Genomic DNA, 23,348 nt, shown 5'->3' on the forward strand with positions numbered 1-23,348 from the left:
GAATGAAAATGGGTTACGGGTTAAGGATTAATGGAAAGAGAACATAAGGCGAGAATAAAGATACACAGACACAGAAAGTTTTGGCATAAGGTAGACAGTGAGTAAGCTCTGATGGTCAAGAGCTTCATGGTTAGGAGCTCTGATGGTTGAGAGCTCTCTTGCCAACTGATGTCTTGTCACTTTTATTGGGGTTACAACAGTATGGGGGGAAGGGGAGAGGCTGGTGGCCTGATTCATTAACATTATGAGGTAATCATCATAAAATGCAAACTGCCAAAACCTAAAACAATAAGTAGAGCTAAGATCAGTATCCAGATCGGATATGGCCTAAGGCATCTACTGATGTTTGATACCTATGTTAATTGATCATTGAAGGAAAAGTAAGGAGACTGAGATAACTGACTCTCTTCTGGGGTGTAGCCTTAGGGAAGGGCTAGGGATTTGGCAAGGTCAACATTCAATTTAACTCAAGATTACAGAGATCAATCATTAGCAGTATAAGAGTTAAGTTTTGAATATTTCTTCAAATAATATCACAATTAATGTATACCTGGATTGCTACACCAACCACTAATGGAGTCCCTCTCAAAGCACAAGCCCACTTCCTGCTCCTTCATTCCATCTTGGAATCCTCCAGCCCTTCCTGCTAGGTCCAACACTATTACTAAATTAATTGCTAAATAAACCCTCACAACAGATATGACTATTGATAGGGAAGTTGGGAAGATGGGAGAACAGAGATTTGGAGACTTTGGGTCTGGGAAATCCTATGCCAATAGTACTGGGAGTGTTTGATATGCTAAATCCAAGGATGCTTGTAATATTCATTAGGAAGGCTAAGGTTAGCACCTTCAGAAGAGGCCAGATTTTCATTGTATATTCAGTCAGAGTTTGCCAAGAAATAGACTTTTTAGCAATTTAGAATAATCCACCAAACTTTTTCTCTTTAAGGGTCAGGACTCATTAACTCATGAATATTTTTGATATTGTCACAACAAGAAAAATACCTTTGCAATAGTATCTTTTTTTTTACCAAATCCTAGCTTTCTGCCATGAGCTCCAGTGTGGAGACATCACATTCAGTCCTGGTAATCGCTTCAGTCAAGAGAGTCATTTGACTATAATTAGTTTCTCTCTCTTTTTTTTTTTTAAACCCTTGTACTTCAAGTGTATTGTCTCATAGGTGGAAGATTGGTAAGGGTGGGCAATGGGGGTCAAGTGACTTGCCCAGGGTCACACAGCTGGGAAGTGGCTGAGGCCGGGTTTGAACCCAGGACCTCCTGTCTCTAGGCCTGGCTCTCACTCCAGCTGCCCCTATAATTAGTTTCTCTTGACTGATCAAATAACAGACTATTTTAAAATGAAGGAATATTGTCTCTCAAGAATTTCAATGACTACACTTAACTTCCCCAAAACTCAATTTTCACATTAAAAAAAAAGTATTAGATCAGATGACCTCTGAGGTCACCTCAAACTCCAACTCTAATCATATAAAAGGCATATAACAGGCATGATAAAAATCTGTACATTGTTCTACCACACTAAGAATTTCCTTCTGAAATTAAACTCCCCTCAATGTATTAAGGCCTACCATTCAGAGACGACATCAAAGTAAACAGTGAGATTCAAAGTTTAGTTTAGTTCAAGGGACATAGAAACGGGGTTCTGTTCCCAGCTCTAACAGCAATCAATTATGTACACCCTGCTGAACACCTCTGATACTTCCTATTAGTCTCTGCAAAGATGAAAGACTCTAATCCAGAGACCCATCATCTTTTTTGTGTCGTGCAACCCTTTTGCTAGTCTGGAGAAGTTTACGGTGTATTGCTTCTCAGAGTTATTTTTCAAATTCACAAAACTAAATATATCATATGACACTGATTAACCTAAAGTTGAGAACCACTGATCTAAATCTAGTTCTGGATCTGCACAATCTGGATAATTCACAAAGACAATTTCATCTTCTCTGAGTCCATATGCCCTAACGGAGAGGTCAAAGTGATCACTATAGTCCACCTGAGTAACTTGTGAAGCTTAAGGAAGGTTATGATCCAGGAAGAAAGAGCTAACAGGACTCTTACAGTGACACTGAATAATGAGTCCATATGCAGCCCTAGTTAGGCACAAGCTGGCCCAATTCAGAAGGAGCTCTCCAAGGTTCTTTCATGACTGAGGCAGGCAGTCTAGAATGGGAATCTCAGGGGATTCATGGGGACCCTGTTGTTCTCAACTGTAAATAAGAGTTTTTGAGCAGCCACTTGAAGGAGAGACAGTCAGAATCGACTAACCATGCAAACGGAATCTCTTTTTGAAAGCAGTATAAAATAAGCTAAGACGAGTACAAAGAACCCATAGAAGTACTGAGCCCAGAGCAAACCCTTCTCACTGTGATGATAAAGGAAGTCTTTCCCAATCTCCCTTACTGCTGGTGTCTTCTCTCTGTGGTTATCTCTAAAGTAACCTTCCTAATTCTTGCTTGCACCTAGTTTTTTTTGCATATTGTCTTCTCCATTTGACAATGGGCAGGGGTTCCGAGTCTTTTTGCCTTTATTTGTATGGCCAGCACTTAGCATGGTTCCTGGAACACGTTTGTCATTCATTCGTTCCCATCATTTTTGAGCCTTTGTGACCTCATCTGGTGTTTTCTTGGCAATGATCCTGGAGTGATTTACCCACTTCATTCTCCTGCTCATTTAACTGATTAGGAAACTGAGGCAAACAGAATTGAAACAGTTGCCTGAAGTCACATAACTAGTAAGTGTATGGGGCCAAATTTTAACTCAAATCTTCTTGACTCCAGGCCTAGTACTCTATGGAAGAAACTAGGACAATTTAGACCCGCTGAGGAAAGCAGCCATAAAGACATGCTTGTAAATCTGCTTGGGATTTTCTGGCAAGGCCATCTCAATTCACAAACTGCAAGTTTCTGTCTGGCTGGATCTCAGATAAGAAGATCTCCTGAAAATTTCCTCCACATGTCATCATAATAAAACCTTGGAGCTGTGCATTATTTTAAAGCCTCTGTAATAACATGAACAAATGGCCCAGACTTTCTTTCCTGTTTCCTGTAAACCTCCAGTTACTCAATATAGATGAATTGTCACTCATCTTCAAATTGCTTGGGTTAGTAGAGGAGCCCTAAAAATATTTTGGGTAAAGTCTTTTCATAAAGAATATTCTGTGGGAAAGAAACGTCTCAGATATAATTGAATGCACACAACTCTCTAAAAATCTTTTTCTTTGTCATAATAAATGGAGCCATAGCTCACGCAGACACACTCAGAGACACACAAAGACATACTGATACAGACAGACAGACAGACACACATACACATGGGCTCATACTGGGACTCCTCTGCCCCTTCTCCTCCTGCAATGTGCTGCCCCTCACCCTAACCCTCCACCCCTTGCACATGTGCACATATCAGCCTGCATACTAACCCCAGAATGGCTCACACGGGGCTTCAGTTAACGTGGGAGGTAGGTTAGAGAGAGAGGATAAGGTGGGGTGGGGAGAAGAATGCTATTCCTTGTCTCCCTCACACTGCTATCCTGCTCCAAACAAAACTGGAAAAAAATATCAATAAAGATATAAATGATAATAAAATTAGAGTCAAGGAAAACAAATTCTCTCATTGTGCATTTCCCAAAATGGAATTTTTATTCTACATCTGGTGTCCATCTCCTCTGGGTCGGGAGGCAGATGACAGAGGTCCTGAGAGGTCCCTGGTCTACTGGCTGACCACTCAAATGAGATGTGTGACAACTTTGCAGAGTGTCTGCCATCGCAGTGATCTGACTATCATCACTAACACTGTGAAATCTGCATTAATTAGTTCATACATGTATAAATGGAGATTTTGAACCTTGGACTTCATCCCCCATAAGTCCCTTAGTTTTCCCAGAATTCCCTTTAAGCTCTCCTGCACCTCCACGTTTGCGTGGTCACGTTACTGTTTTATATTTGGCTGTAACTCCTCCCTCTAGCTCTTTCGTTCCTGGGAGCAGGCTGGTTAGTAACCTTTTAGTTAGGTCTCTGTTAGTTTATTATTAATAAAATATTCATAAATATAATATTTAGTATTTTGCATATTAATTTTTATCTCCACATACAACGCTTCTCATATTTTATGGAAAGTGTTTGTGCTTTATGACATCGTAATCATGCCACAAGAACCACATCCCCAAAGTTCAGTTGATGCACCGATGTAGGACGTCCCATCTCCCTTTCCAGCACGCTGATGTACCAATAGGAGCTGCTATCAGTGTTTTTGAACACTTGGGCTTTTCCCTTTCTTTTACCGAAAATGGCCACGACTGGTATCCCCGAGTCAATGAGTAGAACTAGTTTCGTGATTTGGAGGTGACGTTGCCATTTCACCAACAGTTCATTATTAAATGAGTTTATTTTGACAAAGTCCCTTCAACACGTCTCCCTTTCATCTTTGTCAGTGGCGTGGAGGCAAAATGGAGCCCAAGAGAGAATTTAATTTGCAGTTATCTACAACTGATTTGGAATACTTTTGTTTAAACAAGTTATTGATAAATGTAGTACAGAGAAATGGGACAGAGCAGTTTTGCAGGCTTTGGCTGAGTTCTGAAGTCAGTTAGGAGTTTAGAATCTTGGAAGAAAGTTTCAGTTGGACCTGGGACCTCGTGGAGAGAGAACCAGGGCCAGCTGAGCTGCTTCTTCTCCTGCTTGAGATTGAAACTTAGCCTAGTTTTGGAGTATTTATTTGAGATTTGTTAATTTAGATAAACCCTTTGTATCTCCATACTCTACCTCATTTCCCTACCTTCCTTCCCTTACCTAAATGTCTGTAAGGAGAGTGAATCAGAGAGTAGTTTCAAATCTGTGAGGGTTTAGCTATACTCTGGCAGTATCTAGAGAGGTTTGGTAACCATCATCACTTTGAGAGCTGAGTTAAGGCAGGACCTTGCTCAAACCCCATCTCTGCTTCCCTTCCCCCATCTGAGGTTTCTTTAAGCAGCTGTTAGGGCTTCCTTTATTCCCTTTACCTGACAATTTAACCTGAGAAGACAATAAACTCTTTTTGTGTTTAAACAGACCTGTTAGTTACTTTGTCAGTTAATTAGTAAGAAAGGGAAGAAGAGGAATAGAACCAACATACTCTAGGCTCTAAGGGAAGCCGGTATCCATCCTGCAGGAGGTGTAACTACAAAACAAGTCCCTTCCTGTGAAATTAACTAAAGCCTGTAGTTAATTTCAATCAGTCTATTTCCCTTCAGTGTGTCTTAGTCTAAGTCCTAGTCTGTAAGCCCTGCTGTCTTTGCCTGTTTAGATTAATTCCTCCTCTCCCTGGAGATCTTTGTTACCTTCAGTGTTATACTCCCTGACTTCAGCCCTATTATATCCTGAATCTCACTATTACATCCTACCTGCAACTCATATTACCTACCTAGCAAGTCCCAGACAACATCCCTTCCAAATCCCCTTTAACCTAACACCTTTCCCAAATTCATCTCTAACATAAATTACATTTACTTTCTCCCTGGCTGATCTGCCTGTTCCCAGGTAAAAAAAGCCTTGTAAGAAATGCACAATTGAGGAAAATAAGTTCACAACATTTGTGATCCTCCTCTTATCACCTTTATTAGTTTGAAACAAACTCTTTCCAATTATTACTGATTTCAATTAGTGATTATAGGAGTATTTTCCCCCATAGACTAGTTGATAACTTGCATTTCTCTCCAAGAAAGCTGCACTCAGACCCTACCAGGCGGCGTCATCCTGTGAAAGTCACCAATACACGTTGCATACGTAGCCTTCTCAGCTCTTCTTAGAAATGCCACAAAGACCAAAGGGAAGGGATAAACTAAAAAAAGAAAACTAAAAGACTGTCCATTTGCAGCCTTGACCACCTGTCTGCTGTCTCCATTCTTCTTAGGCCTCTCTGTAGTTTCTTTATATTCTTTCTATCCCCCAACAAGTGAAGCCTGTCTCAAGGCCTTTTCCCTGCTAACGGCTTCCCTTTCAGTCATAAATGCACTTTTTCTAACAATAAGAGCGGCTCATTTTATCTTCTGCAGTCCCTGTCCCCCTGGGTGGAGATGAATTCTTCTCCAGGACTCCACCTTCTTCATGGCTCCTCTGATCTGTCTGAAGTGGCCTTCATCTCTCAGTCCTGCATTCATGAGGAAGGAATCCTGCTCGTCAGGGAGAGATGCTGGTCCTTCCCTCGTCCACCCCATCTGTGGGCGAGGGCTGAGGGTCGGAGGAAGTGTCTCCTCATCAGGCATTCACCAGGCACAGACGTATTGGGGGTTACAGGAAGGGGCTGAACAAGGAACTCCTCAAACTATTTGTTCAACCGCCTGAGCACGATCGGGGGTCTCTGGTCACTGGAGAGGGCCATGGAGCTCCCTGTGACTTCATAGGGATGATACTGGTCTAACCGATAAACCGTAATCATTAATACACAGAAACTTCTGATCCCAAATCCTTCCATCACAATAGCCAGAACCCCCCGAGGCCATGTGTGCCCCTGTGTTAGCCCCACTTCTCAGCCTGGGCCCACCCATCCCAGCGACTCTTTACTGAATATCAGTTTGAATTAAAATGAAGCCCTTCCAGTGTTGGTGTTTTCTCTGCCTGCAGGAAGCCATTGAGGCCGTGACATTTAGCACAGCTACTCACAAGCTCTGACAATCCAGCATGGCAGGTTGTCAGGAGGATGGAAATTCCACACTCAGTTTCCCTTAAGTGACTCTTTTTACAGTGACATTCACTTGCACTGAAATTATTACAATTAATATCCTTATTTGGCCCCAGGGAGACACAGAAAAACAATACAGGTTCATGGCAAGAACAATCAGTCACAGACTATACACCATCCCAAAATAAACCCCTAAACAAACCCCCATAATACAGAAACTTCCCCTAGAGTCACCTCACAACAAACCAGCATATAGTGAGTTAATGTTAAAGATTTTAAATCTAACTCAGATTCCCATACACAGGTGCCTGCAAGAACAGGCCAGAACAGTCTCCAAATTCTCCCCCCCACCCCCAATTTGGTACATTAATTTAATATAAAAGAACAATGAATGAAATATGAAGAAATTGTCTCCCATGAAAAGGCCTGCACGTTCTCACCACTGTGGCCCAAGAGATACCTCAAACACACCTAACTCATTGTCTCCAAAGATAAGATGGATGGTGGGATGGAATTCATGCCAACATTGATGTGATCTTGAGAAAAATGATGTAAAAATTAAAATCAGCAGATGGCACTTCAGATCAGCCATGCAAACCTACTGGGTCTCTGGCTCTTCTCGCTGTTTTCACTCAGTTGTTCCACCCCCAAGGGGGACTGGACTGCTGGTAATCCCCTTCTGGCCCCCCAGCATCTGCCGTCCTTCCCAGGACACGCGTCCTCCCAGGAGTCATCCTCACCCCAAAGCCCGCATCGCCACAGGGAGGGAAGGCCAGCCAGCCTCTTACAACCCTGACACGCAGCGGCTCTGAACACCCCATTGTACAGACGGGGAAGACCAGAGAGAAGCAGGTTAAATGACTCATCCAGGGCCATCGGGATGGTCGTTGTGAAGTCCTCAGCACGTTGCCTGCCCCCCAGGAAGCCTTCTCTAAATGTGAGCTCTTCTTGGAGATGGAGTCCAACCCCCTTATTGGTCTGGAAGAGGAATGACCCCTCTGAAGGTGGAGTGGAGGAAGGACCTGCCTGGGGAGGAGGGACAACACACAGGGACGGGGCGGCTCCCTGAGGTTGGGGGGGGCAAAGGGGATCTGGGGATCCGCTCAGAGGAGCTCCAGGGTAGGGGAGAGAGTGGGACACATGGCAGGGGGTGAGGGGAGAAAGGTGTCTGGTGAGGGGACCATGAGGAGGTGGGAAGAGCAGAGGTATCAGGAAGAGGGCCAGCAGGTCACCCCAAGCCCTCCCCTCCTCTGGCTCAGCCCCTGACCACAGGCAGCGGGTCACTGCCTCGGCGTCTGGTCCTTCCTGGTCCTTCCTGGTCCTGAGCAGCCCTGCCCAGCTCGGCCCTCTGTCCACAGCCTCCTTTTAGAGCCCAACTTCATTCTGCCTCTTCTCTCTGGGTTCAGGCAGCATTTTTGTATCTCTTATTCCACAGCTTGACCCCTGGGGGGCGTCCCAGAAGGGCCTTCCTGCCCAACTGACTAGGGCAATAATAAGGGGCAGAGCCAGGATTGGAGCCAGGGACTGAGGCGTCCCAGCCCAGTGGGTTGCTTCCTGCTTTACCATGCTGGCTCCCAAACATGTAACACATATGTACCAGACGTGTGTGCGCACATGTCAGGACTCTGGCCATCTCTTCTGGTCACGGACTTTCACCTGGAAGGGAGGCTGGACGTCCCCTGGGCTGACTCCTGTGTTTCACAGAAGGACATACAGAGGCCCCAGGAGAGACAGACATGTGTCAGAGGCAGAATCTGAACCCAGGGCCTCTGAATGAATCCCTCCTGGGGAATGGCAGGCAAGGGAATGCCTGGCCTCCAGGACTACCAGCACCTCCTTTCCTCCCTCAGCAGAGGACCTCAGAGGGGATCCTGGATCAGCCCCTTCCTGGGTGACTGTGTCTGAGGATCCCACACAGGAGGCTGGGCTGGGACAGCTGAGAGGGGAGGGAAGGAGGCGGTGGATGGGAGAGGATGGGGAAGGGGCTGGGCCTTTTCTGCCTAGAAATCACTGAGGAGGTTCTTCTGGTGCCCAGGCCAGAGCTAAGGGAAACACAAACAGCCCGGCTGCATCCACCCCAGAGTGAGGCACTCCCTGCGCTCAGCAGCTGAACTTCCAGGTGGGAAGGGAGGGACAGAGACAAAGACAGACAGCCAAGACAAGAAACAGAAGATCAGAGACAGAGAGAGATAAAGACCAGAAACATGAGAGAAAAGAACAAGATGAGAGAGACAGACAGACAGACAGACACACCAGAAATAGAGGGGAGGAGGGAGAGAAAGAGATCTTAATAATTGGAAATTCGGAATACAGGTTTCAGAATGCATTGAGGACTGAGGCAATTAGTTCCCCTGCTATTTGTAATTAAAAGAGGGTGTTGGGGAGTGGTTAAGAGGCTCAGGGGTTTGAGTCATGCTGGCGTGGGAGGTCCTGGGTTCAAATCTGCCCCTGGACACATCCTAACAGTGTCATTCTGGACTTGGCTGAAATCCCATTGTCTGACCCTTATTCTTCTCCCTTGCAATTACTACACAGTATTGATTCTAAAATGGAAGGTAAGGGTGTTGAAAACAAAACAAACATAAATAAACCAAGTTGCTAGGTCAAATGACCTCAGTTGACCAACTTTTTTGTCTAACATAAATGTGATAATTCATGGTATTAAGAAATATTATTATAGATGGGAATAAATCTAACTTTGAGCTCTAACCAATAAGTAACCCTGTCCAAATGAAATTAAGGCAAAGTTTGATAAGTTTCTGATAGTCAGCATCTCTTATAAAGTCATTCATAAGTAATTTCCCTTGATACAGAACTTTGCCCCATAATGTCTATCAAATACTATATGAATACTGGTTTTTATGATATTCAGGAATCATCATCTTTTAGTTCATTGAACCCATGGGTTGTGTCTTACCAGAATCCGATTAGAATTCCTTAAAGCTTTTCTGCGAGGGTTGTAAATCAAAACAATAGGACAAGAAATCATAATAATATTATATAATGATTGTAATATTATAATCTATATTAAAATATAACAGTATAATACAATGTGTAATACTGTGTCATTTGATAGTATATAATACTGATCATGTTAAAACCCATCAAATATTTAATTGGCTATATTTTAAAGGTCAAAATTGAAGAGATCTGCTTAAATCTCTTTATTTCCTTATAAGCTATAAGAGCAAGTGAAATTCTTACCTCCTCCATTAAAATGATTCTCTGATTAGAGGGAAAGTAATTATAAGAGGGAGGAGGAATTAGGACTTTGTGCAACTTGTAGAAATGCTTTATTGTGTACCATTCAGATTTTAACCAATAAAAGAATTTGAAGCTATTTCTCTGAGGATAAGGTTTCTCAATGGGGGCATGGGATTCCCATAAAGAAAAAATGTGTCTCCTCCACCATCATTCCTGGAAAAGAGGGTGCCTTGCTTCTTGCTTATGAAAGGAGTTGTGTCTTGTTTCTCTTTATCCTGACAGCTCAACCTTAGGATGTCCCCTGTTATAGATAGTTTGTAAGATAGCAATGACGTTAAGATAGGAAGCAGGCGCTCAGAGCAAAAACCTTGGCTGGGGCTATGGACATTCTAATATAGAATGCAGAGAGGTTTGAATGGAGAAAGGACTTGGAAGAGTTGGAGGAGGAGTATAAAGTTGTTATCCAGCCAGCTGAGCCTCTGCTGCCTGTGGATTTGGGGATTTGAAGAAGATGGGAGTGAACATCAAGCAAGCAAGCCTAGGTTGAGTGAAAGTCACTATTCTGCCATTGGTGGACAATAAGCAGATAGCCTTTTACTCCCTAGAGCCTTGTTGGATTTATTGGCTGAACAAGGATTTCGTTCCTGTCTACATCTAAGGATCAGCTTGGATCAGTGGTGTGAGAATCCCAATCTCCCAGGCCCTCTCCAGCCTCAGCCAGAGCTGCAGACTAGCCTGTTTAATGTAGTAGGAAAAGCCGGCTTAACATCTAAAATCCTAAATGGCAGTTGGTACCTTCCCTAGGAGTTAGAAAAAAATCTTCATCCTTTTTCCCTTCCTTAAAACCATTAAACTTGTTTTTATGAAACTTCCTGCTGTTCTCCTCTAGACCAAAGATCCCACATAGAGTATTTGTCATCCCTGGCTAGTTTGTTGTAGCAGTTAAACTGCTGTCAGTTACCCAGCTAAATGTATTTCTCCTTCACTACCCATTCCCCAAATCCCTTGTGTTTCCTTTAGTTCATTCATTCATTCCTTGTGGGGTTTGGGTGTGTACCTTACTGTGTTTATTCCCTGTCTGGCTCCAGTCTACCCACCTTGCTTATTTCACCCCTGAGTCCCCATTACATGATATTTTGAGAAACAAGGTAGTCTTGGAGACCTCAAATCCTTCCTTATTACTTCATCAGAGGGGTTAGACTTCTAGAAAGACCCAGAAATCAGCCAACTGCATCATGAGCCTGAGACCCTGGACAGAATGAATTAAACAGTAAGAATCAGGTTCCCCTATTATTTCCACATCTTCCCCATGCATGTTTCATTTCGATATGTGACAGTTAAAAAAAAGTGAGTGCCAATTGACTAGGGAATGGCTAAAAAACTGTATAGATGAATGCCAACAAATAGTGAAAAAAAATGACAAGCATTAGAATTCATGAGAAAAGTCTTTATCATTGTAGTATTTTTTGCACAATATAAAATTGGGAGTGTTTAATGAGGCCTCCTCTGTGGGAAAGCATATGAAGCCTGTGCTATAGCAAAATGCCTTTCCTAGTGAATTGGAGGCACTGAATCTTATCTCCAGCATGTTTCCAGTGTATATAGTCAAGTATGAGCTCAAGGTAAAGCCCCTCCTGTAATCATTCCTTAACCCCCCTTCATTCCAGAAAGAATGTTGTTCACCACGAATCATGTAACCATGGAAAAATACTTTAAAATAAAATCCTAAAAAATAAAATTAAAAAATATACTTTGATAAAAAAAAAAGAATATTTTCACCACTGAACACAACTATTCTTCATCATTTTATATTTTATTTTTTGATAACAATTATGTGTAAAAACAATTTCCAACATTTAAAAAAAAATTTGAGTCTTGGATTTTTTTTTCCCATACTCCCAAGAGATGTTAAGCAATTTTATACAGATTTTGCATGTGTAATCCTATAAAACATTTTTCCATATCGATCCCCCTATGGAACTAAACTCAAACAAACAAAATGAAAATTTTTAAAGTGAAAAAATTGTTCTTTGGTCTGGATTCAGACTCCATCACTTCTTTCTCTGGAAACAGATGAAAATTTTTTTATTATGAGTCCTTTAGGATTGATCATTGTATTTTTAAGAATAACTCAATTCACAGTTGTTCTGAATACAATATTTCTCTCACAACATGCAATGGTATTGCTAAATTCAGTCTGCATCAGTTCTTAAGTCTTTCCAGGTTTTTCTCAGCTCTTTCTTCTCTTCATTAATTATAAAACAATAGTATTCCATTACAATCATATGCCATAATTTACTCAGCCATCTCCCAATTGATGAGTTTCCTCTTATTTTCCAATTCTTTCATCACTCCAAAAAGAGCAGCTTTAAGTGTTTTTTGTTTTTGTTTTGTAAAGGCATATACATCCTTGACCTTTTTGTTTCTTAATACCCTTTGGACATAGTTGAAAACTGCTCTCTCCGAATGGTTGAATAAATTCACAACTCCACTCAATAGCTCATTAGTATTTCAGTTTTCCCATATTTCCTCAAACTTTTGTCACTTTCTCTTTCTGTCATAATAGTTAATCTAATAGATGTGGGGTGGTCCCTTGGACTTATAATTTGCATTTTCCAAAATAATAATCACCCTCCTTCTGAGGAAAACACATACAACTTGAGCACATTCGTTAGGTTTTTCTGCACTATGATATAAATTAAAAGATGATTTCTGGCTGAGCCTTCCTACAGGGAATCTATCTGGAACTGGTCTGTTCAGAAGACATTTTATCATACTGAACAAGCTCTGGACTGTCCATTTTAATGCCTTTCTTCTTTCATGACAGTAATAAGATTCCTATTCAAAAGGAATTCTCTTCTGGGAATAAGAAATGATTATTGCCTGAAGGCCTTACCACAATCATCATCTTCCTAAAGTTTCTCTAGTGTGGATTCTCTTGTGTTAAATATAAATAGTCTTAAAGTGGCAACTATTAGATCAGCCTCACTCATTAGGTATCTTTCCAGTGAAGATTTTCTGACATGAAGCAACTGTGATGCTTTATGTGAAAGCCTATCCAAATTGATGATATTCATAAATTATCTCTCCAATGTGGATGCTGTGATCCTTAGCAAGATTATTCCTCACAGTATAAAAACCTTTCCACATTGTGTACTGTGATAATTAGATTAAGTCTACACTGCCCATCTTTAGATTTAATCACCAAAGGTGAGAGCACCTCCAATTCTGGGAGGTCCTAACCCACTAGAGTGCTAGAGTGGGTGACAAATCAGAATCAACTGACTGCCCCTTAGGCAGTTCTATGAGAAGCATCTATTATGATTGGACATGCAAACTAGGGGGAAGGCACAGGAAGTGATGCATAAGGGACCCCTTTAAAAGGAGAAGGTCTTCTGGTGAAGAAGGCTGGTGAAGGAGCTCTTCTGGTTTGTGGAGGAGTGCTGGCTGGAATGCTGAGACCTTGATGAGATTGCTTTCAATATCTTCTTTAGAAGTCCACGTGGTGAGTTTAAAGACTGAATCTTCCTGAACTTCTCTTATGGAGAACATCCTTTTAATAGACTCGCTTCATTCACCTCTGGGCCTCTGGGCCTCTGACTCTCAGCTGAGGGTTAATTAGATCTACCTGGATTAATTAGAGGATCATAGTAATTTACCTACTGTGTTAGATTCTTATTTCCTCTCTCTCTTCTCAATTGTAAATAAACTTCCATAAAGTCAATTTGGACTTGAGATTATTCTTAACTGAGGATTGATAATTGTTCAATCCTTTGGCGACCAATCTTTAATATATTTACCCAAAAACCCCTTTTTCCTCCTTACAATACATTCATAAGATTTCTCTCCAGTGTGTATTCTTTGATATTTAACAAAATGGACCCTCTTTGTGAAAGTCTTTCCACATTGTTCATATTCACAATGTGCAGAGTAAAATCTTGAGGTCTTCACCCCAAAGTCATCTGAATAAGAAGAAAGGAGATTGGATAAGAAGCTTACAGGAAAATGTGTGGCCTTTATTGGGGAATGGGACGGGGGCAATGCTTTGAGTAGTCAATGCAACAGCAACATCCAAGAACATACAAATGAACTCAGAATATATAGGAAATTAACATAATACTATTTTTCTAGTTACCTGCTATCTGTGTATGAAACAATGTGTATGTTATATTTTCTTTATCTTGTCCTACCCTTCTTAAGTTTCCCAGCAATCTTGAGCCTATGAAAGCATTCCTTAAGTTTGAAATTTCTAAGTTGAGTCAGAATTTAGACATGGCCAAGGTCTTTCAGACTGAAACATTTAGGAAAGGGAGTTAAGATTGTAGTTTTAAGATCTAAGACTTTTCCCATGGAAATAGGAATCTAACCTCTTAACCCATAATAATTTTTTAAAGAGGAAGAAAAGGGGGAGGGGGAGAGAGTTTGGGCCATATTAGAAAAAAGTGAATTGAAGGTGTATATTTAGGTATATATAAAAAGTTGGGGATTTCTCTACTCTTCATAAAGAGAGATTAGTATCTCCTTTCTGAAGGTCATCTAACTTTCACTGATTTCCTACAGCACGTTGCCAATCTGAGATTACTAATACTGATTTATGTATGCTAGAGAATAATGCATGATTTTATCGGATACAATAAGGTCTCTCTCTGTATGGATTCTCTGATGTTTAGCAAAAGAAACCTTCCATGTAAAAGCCTTTCCACAGTATTTACATTCATAAGGTTTCTCTCCTGAGTGGATATTCTCATGTGTAGCAAGAGATCGCTTCTCTGTAAAAGCCCTTCCACACTGTTTACATTCATAAGGTTTCTCTCCAGTGTGGATTCTCTCATGTTTAGCAAGATTGCCCCTCACTGTAAAAGCCTTTCCACAATGTGTACATTCATAAGGTTTCTTGCCATTATGAATTCTCTGATGAGTCGCAAGATTGCTCCTCTGAGCGAAAGTCTTTCCACAGTGTTTACATTCAAAAGGTTTCTCTCCAGTGTGGATTCTCTGATGTGTTGTAAGATGGTCCCTCTTTGTGAAAGCCTTTCCACACTGTGTACATTCATAACGTTTCTCTCCAATGTGGATTCTCCGATGTTGAGCAAGATTGTCCCTCCCTGCAAAAGCCTTTCCACAGTATTTACATTCATAAGGTTTCTCTCCAGTGTGGATTCTCTGATGTGTAGTGAGAGAATCCCTCTGTGTAAAAGTCTTTCCACACTGTTTACATTCATAAGGTTTCTCTACAGTGTGGATGCTCTGATGTGCATCAAGATGGCCCTTCTCTGTGAAAGCCTTTCCACACTGTTTACATTCATAAGATTTCTCTCCAGTATGGATTCTCTGATGTTGAACGAGGGAGAGCTTCCATGTAAAAGCTTTTCCACAGTGTTGACATTCATAAGGTTTCTCTCCAGTATGGATTCTCTCATGTGTAGTGAGATGGTCTCTCTTAGTGAAAGTTTTTCCACAGTATTGACATTCATAAGGTCTCTCTCCAGTATGGATTCTCTGATGTATAGCAACAGAGCCCCTCTGTGTGAAAGCCTTTCCACATTGTTTACATTCATAAAGTTTTTTCCCAGAGTGGATGCTCTGATGTGCATCGAGATGGCCCCTCTGTGTGAAAACCTTTCCACACTGTTTACATTCATAAGGTTTCTCTCTAGTATGGAATCTCTGATGTTTAGCGAGAGAGACCTTCCATGTAAAAGTCTTTCCACAGTGTTTACATTCATAAGGTTTCTCTCCAGTGTGGATTCTCTCATGATCAACAAGATAGCCCCTCTGTGTGAAAGCCTTTCTACACTGTGTACATTCATAAGGCTTCTCCCCAGTGTGGATTCTCTGATGTACAGCAAGATGGCCCCTCTCTGTGAAAGCCTTTTCACACTGTGTACATTCATAAGGTTTCTCTCCAGTATGGATTCTCTGATGTTTAGCAAGATGGTCCCTCACTATAAAAGCCTTTCCACACTGTTTACATTCATACGGTTTCTCTCCAGTGTGGATTCTCTGATGTATAGCAAGATGGCCCTTCTGTGTGAAAGCCTTTCCACACTGTTTACATTCATAAGGTCTCTCTCCAGTGTGTATTCTTTGATGTTTAGCAAGATTGCCCCTCTGTGTGAAAGCCTTTCCACAGTGTTTACATTCATAAGGTTTCTCTCCAGAAGGGATTATTTGATATGTAGCAGGCTCAGAGTTCTGACTGAAAGGTTCCTCACCTTTATCACTCACAGAAACCATCTTGACACATTTATTTTTTGGATGTCTAATGAGATCTAAACTGCAGCCAAAGGCCATTACCTCTAGGTTACCTTGATACATGGGCATTTCAGGAAGTTTCTCAGGTGACTGAACAAGTCCTACTTCTTCAGGAAAGCACTTCCTATATTCACTATCCTGGCAACAGTCATTTTCTGAAGTCAATTTCATATTCTGATTTAGGACTGAATATTGGCTGAATTTCTCTGCAGTTTCATCAAATTCACAGTCACTCTTTGGATTTTTATTTACCTTGATAATGGAGTCACAGATTTCTCTCAAAATGAAGTCATAGGGACCCTCATTCATGCATCTCTGGGGGCCAGATCCTTCCACAAAAAGACTCAGCTTTGTAGTCATGTCCTTCACATCAAAATTAGACTCTGCCTCTGAAGAAAAAAATAATGATTAAAAACACTGAAGGAAAGAGGACACATACACACAGAGAAATGTAAGTTCTTTCCTCTGGTGGCAGAAAATAAATTGTTATTCTATTTCCCCAGGAAAAAAGGAGTTTTCAAACTTAAACAACCAGAACCAGTCTTTGGATACACCATTCACTCTTCTTGGCAAAATGGATGATTTTAGGAATACTTTCACATACAACAATGAAACCTCACAACAGATTTGTGACACAGGTAGGCCCAAGATTCTCATCACACTTTCCAACTCATGAGTGAAGAATGGAAGAATGACCTAACCAACTTCCTGGCAGCTAGACTACAACTCAAACCCTATGCCTGAGCATGCTTTCTCTGTAGTATTGCACAGGCTTTCTCCATTGTCCTTTCTATCTTTCCTAAAATGTCACTCCTCTGTTATTCTTAAAATTTTGTGAATCTCAGGTAACCTTTGTAAGGGGGAAGTAGGGGCTTTATGGGTTCGATATATTAAAGATGGTTGCCAGAGGATTGAACTATTATCAATCCTCAATTAAGAATAATCTCAAATCAAAATTGCCTTTCGTGGAAATTTATTTACATGAGAAGAGAGAGAAAGTACAGAAATAAGAATCTATCCCACTGATTAGTCCAGGTAGATCTTAACCCTCAGCTTAAAGGGCCTGAGGCCCGGAGGTTAATGGAGCAAACTTCATTCAGAGTCTATAAAAAGAAAATTCTTAATAGAAGTTCAGGAAGATTCAGTCTTTAAACTCACGATGTGGAACAGTCTCGGTCACGAACCAGCAAAGCTACCTCAGGTCCCCTTAACCAAACTAGAAGACCCTTCACTCACTCAACTCCCTCTTTTTAAAGGGATCACGTATACATCACTTCCAGTGACTTCCCCTAGCCTGCATGTCCAATCACAATAGATGCTTTCTCATAGAAAGTCAAAGGGATAGTCAATTGATTCTGATTCATTACTCACTCTAGTAAACGTGGGTTAAGACCTCCCAGAATTGGAGTAAGCCTGTGTGGTATGTGGGATCTCTACTCTGTAGTTGTTCCTTGGACTTGAATATCAGATCTTCAATCAAGACCAGTAAAGTTGCAGGTTAAGAAAGGATTTATCTGTAGGTGGACACAAAGATAATCCCATCTCCTTCACTTCCCACTTGGATTTTATCTTGCTGTGTAACCTGAGTTTCCTGAGACCAGCTGAGACATCTAGAGACTAGCCAAGGACATCTTTGTGAGATACCCTTACCCCTGATAAGCCAGACCTTTCCCTAGGCAGTCTGCTAGTAAAGTGATGGGCAAACTATTCCCCGAGGGCCAGATCCAGGCCATAGTTTGGCCATCACTACCTTCAGCAATTCCCTAATTACTACACCCCCACATCCAGACGTAGTGATTAGGGAATTGCTTAAGGCAGTGATGGGCAAACTATGGTCTAGATATGGCCTGCTGGGAATAGTTTGCCCATCACTGTGCTAGTAGATTTTAGTGTTCAAAGTAGTCTTCACCATCCCTCTATTCTCTGACAGTTATCTTCAGACCTGAGTGGTAGTTTTCCTTCACTCCCTATCCTAGTTTGTTATTAAAACCCTTTTATGCAGACCTTCCTTATTCTCCTCCTTTCCAAGACAAACCTGGCATCTAACTGACAACAAGAACCCACAGAGATAACTCCAGCAGATATTTCTGGTGGTTTCCCTCTCTCCTCCATTTCCCTATTCCTCTTCTTATCCAAACTACTCTGGAGTTATTGTCACCAGTTTTGTTATTCTGTTAGTTAATACCCGAAGATATTTATCATTTACCTTAACAGTTTAGATATTAATTTACTTAACAGTTTTCAGGGTAGAGGGGGCATTCTCTTAAACTTCAGGTTTTCCTTCCTGCTCCCCTCAGCTATAGTTCTGGTCCTCTGCAACTTTCATTTCTTCCAAGGTGATAGCATGGCTTGTGAGCTGGGCACTCTGAAAGGTGCTGATTTAGTCTCCTCTGGTGTAAGAGGGAAAATTAGGTATTATAGATATAATTTTTAAGTGTGGCCACCAGGAATCAACAATTCAGGTTGATTCCATAATTAAATCAGACCCAAGACAGCATCGGGTTGAGGAGTTTATTTACAATCTGGTAGGTAGGAGTAGGAATAAAGAGAAAGGGAGAGGCTAGTCCAGGCAAGGCCTGGACAGAGAGAGAGGGTTAGAGGCTAAATAAGCTGTAAGCCACAAGGCCCAGCAACCAGATAGGCAGAGTTTGGAAGCGGCCCAGCTAAGCCAAGGAAGTCAGCCTAACTTACCCACGTGACAATACAGAGTGTAAGTGTTCTGTGGTCTCAGGAGATCCTTCAGCATGGAGTTCGAACTGGAACTCCCCCCACAGGAAGTGAGTAACATACTTAAAGAGATAGTGTCCTTTGTCACTTCCTGTGGGTCCACCTCTAATTCAAATGGACAAATGGCAGTCTCTACATTGATTTGGACTGCCCAAAGGGCCGTCCCTTGTTCTAGATTTGTTACTCATTGTCACGTGTGGGTAACTCGTCTCCCCTCCCCACTAGGGAAGTGAGGATTACATCATTTCTACGCCTAGGATGGGCAGATTTTTGACTATGAATGGGCTCAAGCTAATTCCATTTACACACTGGACACTGCTGATGCCTTGCAAGACTAAGAGCACTGGGAGCTACTTTGTCTAGGGATTAGGGGCTATTACTCAGCTTTAAACTGGCCAAGTTGTAGTCACCAGAAGTGAGAGTGAGCTCCAGACTGCAAGGTCTCTGGGAAGTCATGGTCTGGCCAGAATAAGTCACGCAGCCTAGGCATCACATGAAGCCCCCAAAACCGCTCCTGTACTTGGCAACAACTGGTGGTTCTTGTTCTACTCACTGAACCAAACATTTCCCTGAGAATCTGGACTAGATGGTTACACATTGACATACTGAATTATTATCCTATAAAAAGCTCTGTCTAAGTTTCGGTGAGGTAAACTAAGTCACTGTACTAAGATTATAAATCATTACTAACTATTGTCCCTACAAAAGGCTTACCTTGGCCTACACTACTTTCTCTATAAAATACTAACTATGACCAATAAACTTTGCCTCTGATTGCTACCAGCTTCATTGGCCCTCCTGATGCGTTTCATCCTTCTCCCCACATCTCATTCACCTCACTCCTGCGTGTAAAAAGTGGATTTTGGAAATGTATAAAACTACATTTCCCGTGATCCAACATGGTCCAACTGGTTTCCGTTTCCGACGTCTTGACGCAGGGGAGCGCTTAAATCTCGTGGGTTAGGAGGGAGTGGTCTCTTCTTTGGCGAGTAGGGCTTGGCTAGGAGGCAGTATGGAGGCGGCAGTTTTGAATGCTTACAAGCGCGTGGTCTAATGATTTTATCTATCAACATGGCTTTAATTAAAATACTAATATATATTATTATACCAGCCTTTATCATTTTTCATATTTACATGCGGGACCCCTGAATGTTTGTCACGACCCCCTAGGACCTGTCAAATGGCGCCCGATCGTGGTGGCCTGCTGGAGGCATATGGATTACAGGAAAGGAGAACCTTTCCCAGCAGTCCTGGGAAAAGGTATACTGGGTGAGTTGGACCTCCCTCACTACAACGGCAAGGAAATTAAGTAAGAGTACAAGAAGGAATATCAAGAGTAAAATAGGAGGCAAGTCAGTGTCTTTTGCCCACAGTTTTTCCATTTAGTAATAACCACAGAATATTTTTTAAAGTCTTAATGACTTTCAAAAACTTGCTAGGAGAGATAGTTGAAACCACCCCTTAATCTTACCACAGGTTAACTGAAACTTTAAAGTGCAGTAGAAAAGTTTGTTTTAGGAAATCTATCGGAGCATGAAAAGTAATTTAGAACTAACATTTGTCATATGTCAGCCCAACCTCTTGCAAACAGTTAACCCCTTTTCTGACTCATTCTTTTATTTTCTCTTCCTTCATTATTAATGAGCCTCCTTTTTTCCACAGAATTCTTTAGTAGTGCAGCTATGATTTGTAACAATTGATCATTAAGCCAGGATGAAAAGAATCCAGTTCATAACTTTATGTTCTATATTAACAGGGTATGCATGAAATACCTGGGATATGTTGTCTGTGTTATCAGTCTATGTTCTATGTTTCATGATATGTCTGTGTTGTCTATATGTTGTCTGTGATCACAACGGGAAGGTAACATCTTGGGAAAAATTAACCTCTCTCTGCCTTTTCCATTCATTCTGGAAGAATGGGGAGACAGACAAGAGGTCATTTAGGAAATTCAAGAAATTTATGGATTTTTGAATCTCCTAAATTCTAAGATAATTTAATTGGTTACATATAAAGGACAAAAATACAAAATTGTCAGACATCTCTTCTCTCCCCCTCCTCACTGGCCATGAAGGGGAGAGGGTAGAAATGATAAAAGACAAGAAAGGGATAATTTGATCTCACAATTACAAGATGCCAACAGAGAACAAAGGCAAAAATATGTGTTCAGCATCCCCTCCCCACATTTAACAGATCAAAACTACACACACAACTTTAAAAATTTGCTAAGGATTTGAATAGGTACTAATTGTACAATGTAAAATTCATTCATTGTAATAATTGGCTACCAGTTCAAAAACAGAATTTCAGCAAAATTCAAGAACGTGCAAAACTTACAGTGAAAGAGCTATCTATTAGGACTTGTAATGTATAATTATTACAGATTTTAATTTTTAGACTTACCAAAAATGCTTGTCAAAATGAATTTAGGAATTGCAAAAAATGAGAAAGTATCTAAGAATTTAATATCAACTTATTAAAAGATGTGATGTAATGTGAAGATTATTGCATGATCTAAATTTTGGATAGAAATTTTTACTCTAAAACATGTAACATTATATTAAGCAACAGGGAAAAATACATTTAACATTAAGATTTCAAAAACTGGCAATACAAAAATGATATATGCATTAAGAATTCGGTATATTACAAACTAGAAATTTAAACAGCATTGTATCTGATTAGGATACAGAAAATACTTTAAAAGTATGTGCAATATATGAAAAGAAATTCATGATCTAAAGACTAACATGCAATTTGTTAAAATGTCATTATGTGTAAGAACAAAGTATATAGAACAGCCACCTGAAAGACATTGACTCAGAGGTACAGTGACCACTGAGGCATATAAATGCTTAAGAAACTTGTGCCAACTCAAGCTCTATAAAGTGTAAAAATGAATAAGAAGTTAATATCAACTTTATAACATCCATAATATTATTCAAAAAATGCAGGTTTTCTTAATTCACAACTGGAATGCAAATTTAAAATAAAAATGGGGAAAAATGCAAATAATACTAATAAATGGTAAAAAAAAATAAAACATCAAAAAGAATTGGTTTAAATTTAAAAATGGGCTTAAATTAAACATTTTTGGAAAACTTACAAAAATTTAAAAAATACAGAGAAAAAGGCAGTTAATACAAAGAAAAAATTGTTCAGAATTTCCTAAAACTTTCTAAATTTTCAAAAACTTCCAAAACTACCATTTCATTAAATTTCAAAGTTAAAAAGTGATGATACATCCTATACAAAAATTTGGTTCTATTTAAGTAGTTATACTTATTCCAAAAAATATTCCAAAAAGCAAAAAATTAACATCTATTGTGGCAACTTACAACTAAACTTTAAGATACAAAATTTTAGTCAAAATAATGCCTACTGTGTTGATTGTCTGACCATCCCTAAAAGGTTATTTGAGTAAACTGTAATTGAGATAAAAATGTAAAAATTAAAGACATTAAGGAAAAATGAAGTTCAAATATTATTAATCTGTGATTGTGAAGTGNCTTGGGAGGAACATGTCTGAGCTACAGATCTTTGGGCCAGAACCAGCATTCCCTCTCACACAGGTAAAGGAGCCTGTAAACACTTTTCCTTGACTGGGAAGAACCTCAGTGCTTGGATGAGATGAAGTTCTGCATTATCCCCCAGCATTAGTAATCAGAGATGAATACACTTTGCTAATGTGGCCAAATCCCCTCTTTGCCCCTTCATGGGAACAGCGGGCCACTTTCCATGGGAAATGTCCCAAAAGGGACAAGTTATCATCTCGCCCCTGGGCCCTCCCTGGAGCTGGGGGACCCCCGGCCATCCCTGCTGAGGGGGGAAGAAGGAATGGCAGCGCCTGGGCCTGTCTGGCTGCAACCTGGGCCGCTCCTTCAGGCAGGGATACTGAGGCAGGAAACCCCAGAACAGGGTGGGTGGGGGGCAGCCAGGGAGGACCCTGGAGCTCCCCCTGAGGACAAGCAGGGACGGCGCCCCCTGGAGGCCTGGCAGAGACACAGCGCTGAGCTCTGCTGGATTCCAGCGGGGGGGGGTCCTCGAGGTCCGGGGGGCCATTCCCTCTGGCTGCGGGCTCTCTGCTGGGGCCACACTGGAGTCCTTCAGGGGTGGAGCCCGGAGGGGGGTGACTTCCTGTTTGTGTGCCTGTGGGGGAGGGGAGAGAGGGAGGGCTCAGAGGGGCTCCCAGGGCCTTAGGGGAGATTCTCCCCCACAGGGGGGGAAACAGGGAGCCTCAGGCTTGGAAAGGGCCTCGGACTGGCCAGGCAGAAGCCTCCCCTCTCCCTCTGCTGCCATATTTAGCTTCATTCCATTCAAAAGCTGCTCTGGGAGGATTGAGGAAGACTGCTGGGGGGAGGGGAGCCGGGCATCAGATGGGGGCGGGGAGAGCGTGCTGGCATTTCTTCAGAGCCGAGATCTGGGCTCCTCCCATGGCATGTGGGCACGGGCACCCCCCACCCCCACTGCCCCCTGGTTCAGGCT

At 41.4% G+C, this 23,348-nt stretch overlaps 1 pseudogene; it reads left to right on the top strand.

Moving 5' to 3' along the window:
* LOC123232502 overlaps nt 1–23,348 on the top strand; it is a 39,555-nt pseudogene that overhangs the window by 10,589 nt on the left and 5,618 nt on the right.

Source organism: Gracilinanus agilis, chromosome 1 (genome assembly GCF_016433145.1).
Source record: "Gracilinanus agilis isolate LMUSP501 chromosome 1, AgileGrace, whole genome shotgun sequence".
Lineage (NCBI taxonomy): Eukaryota > Metazoa > Chordata > Mammalia > Didelphimorphia > Didelphidae > Gracilinanus > Gracilinanus agilis.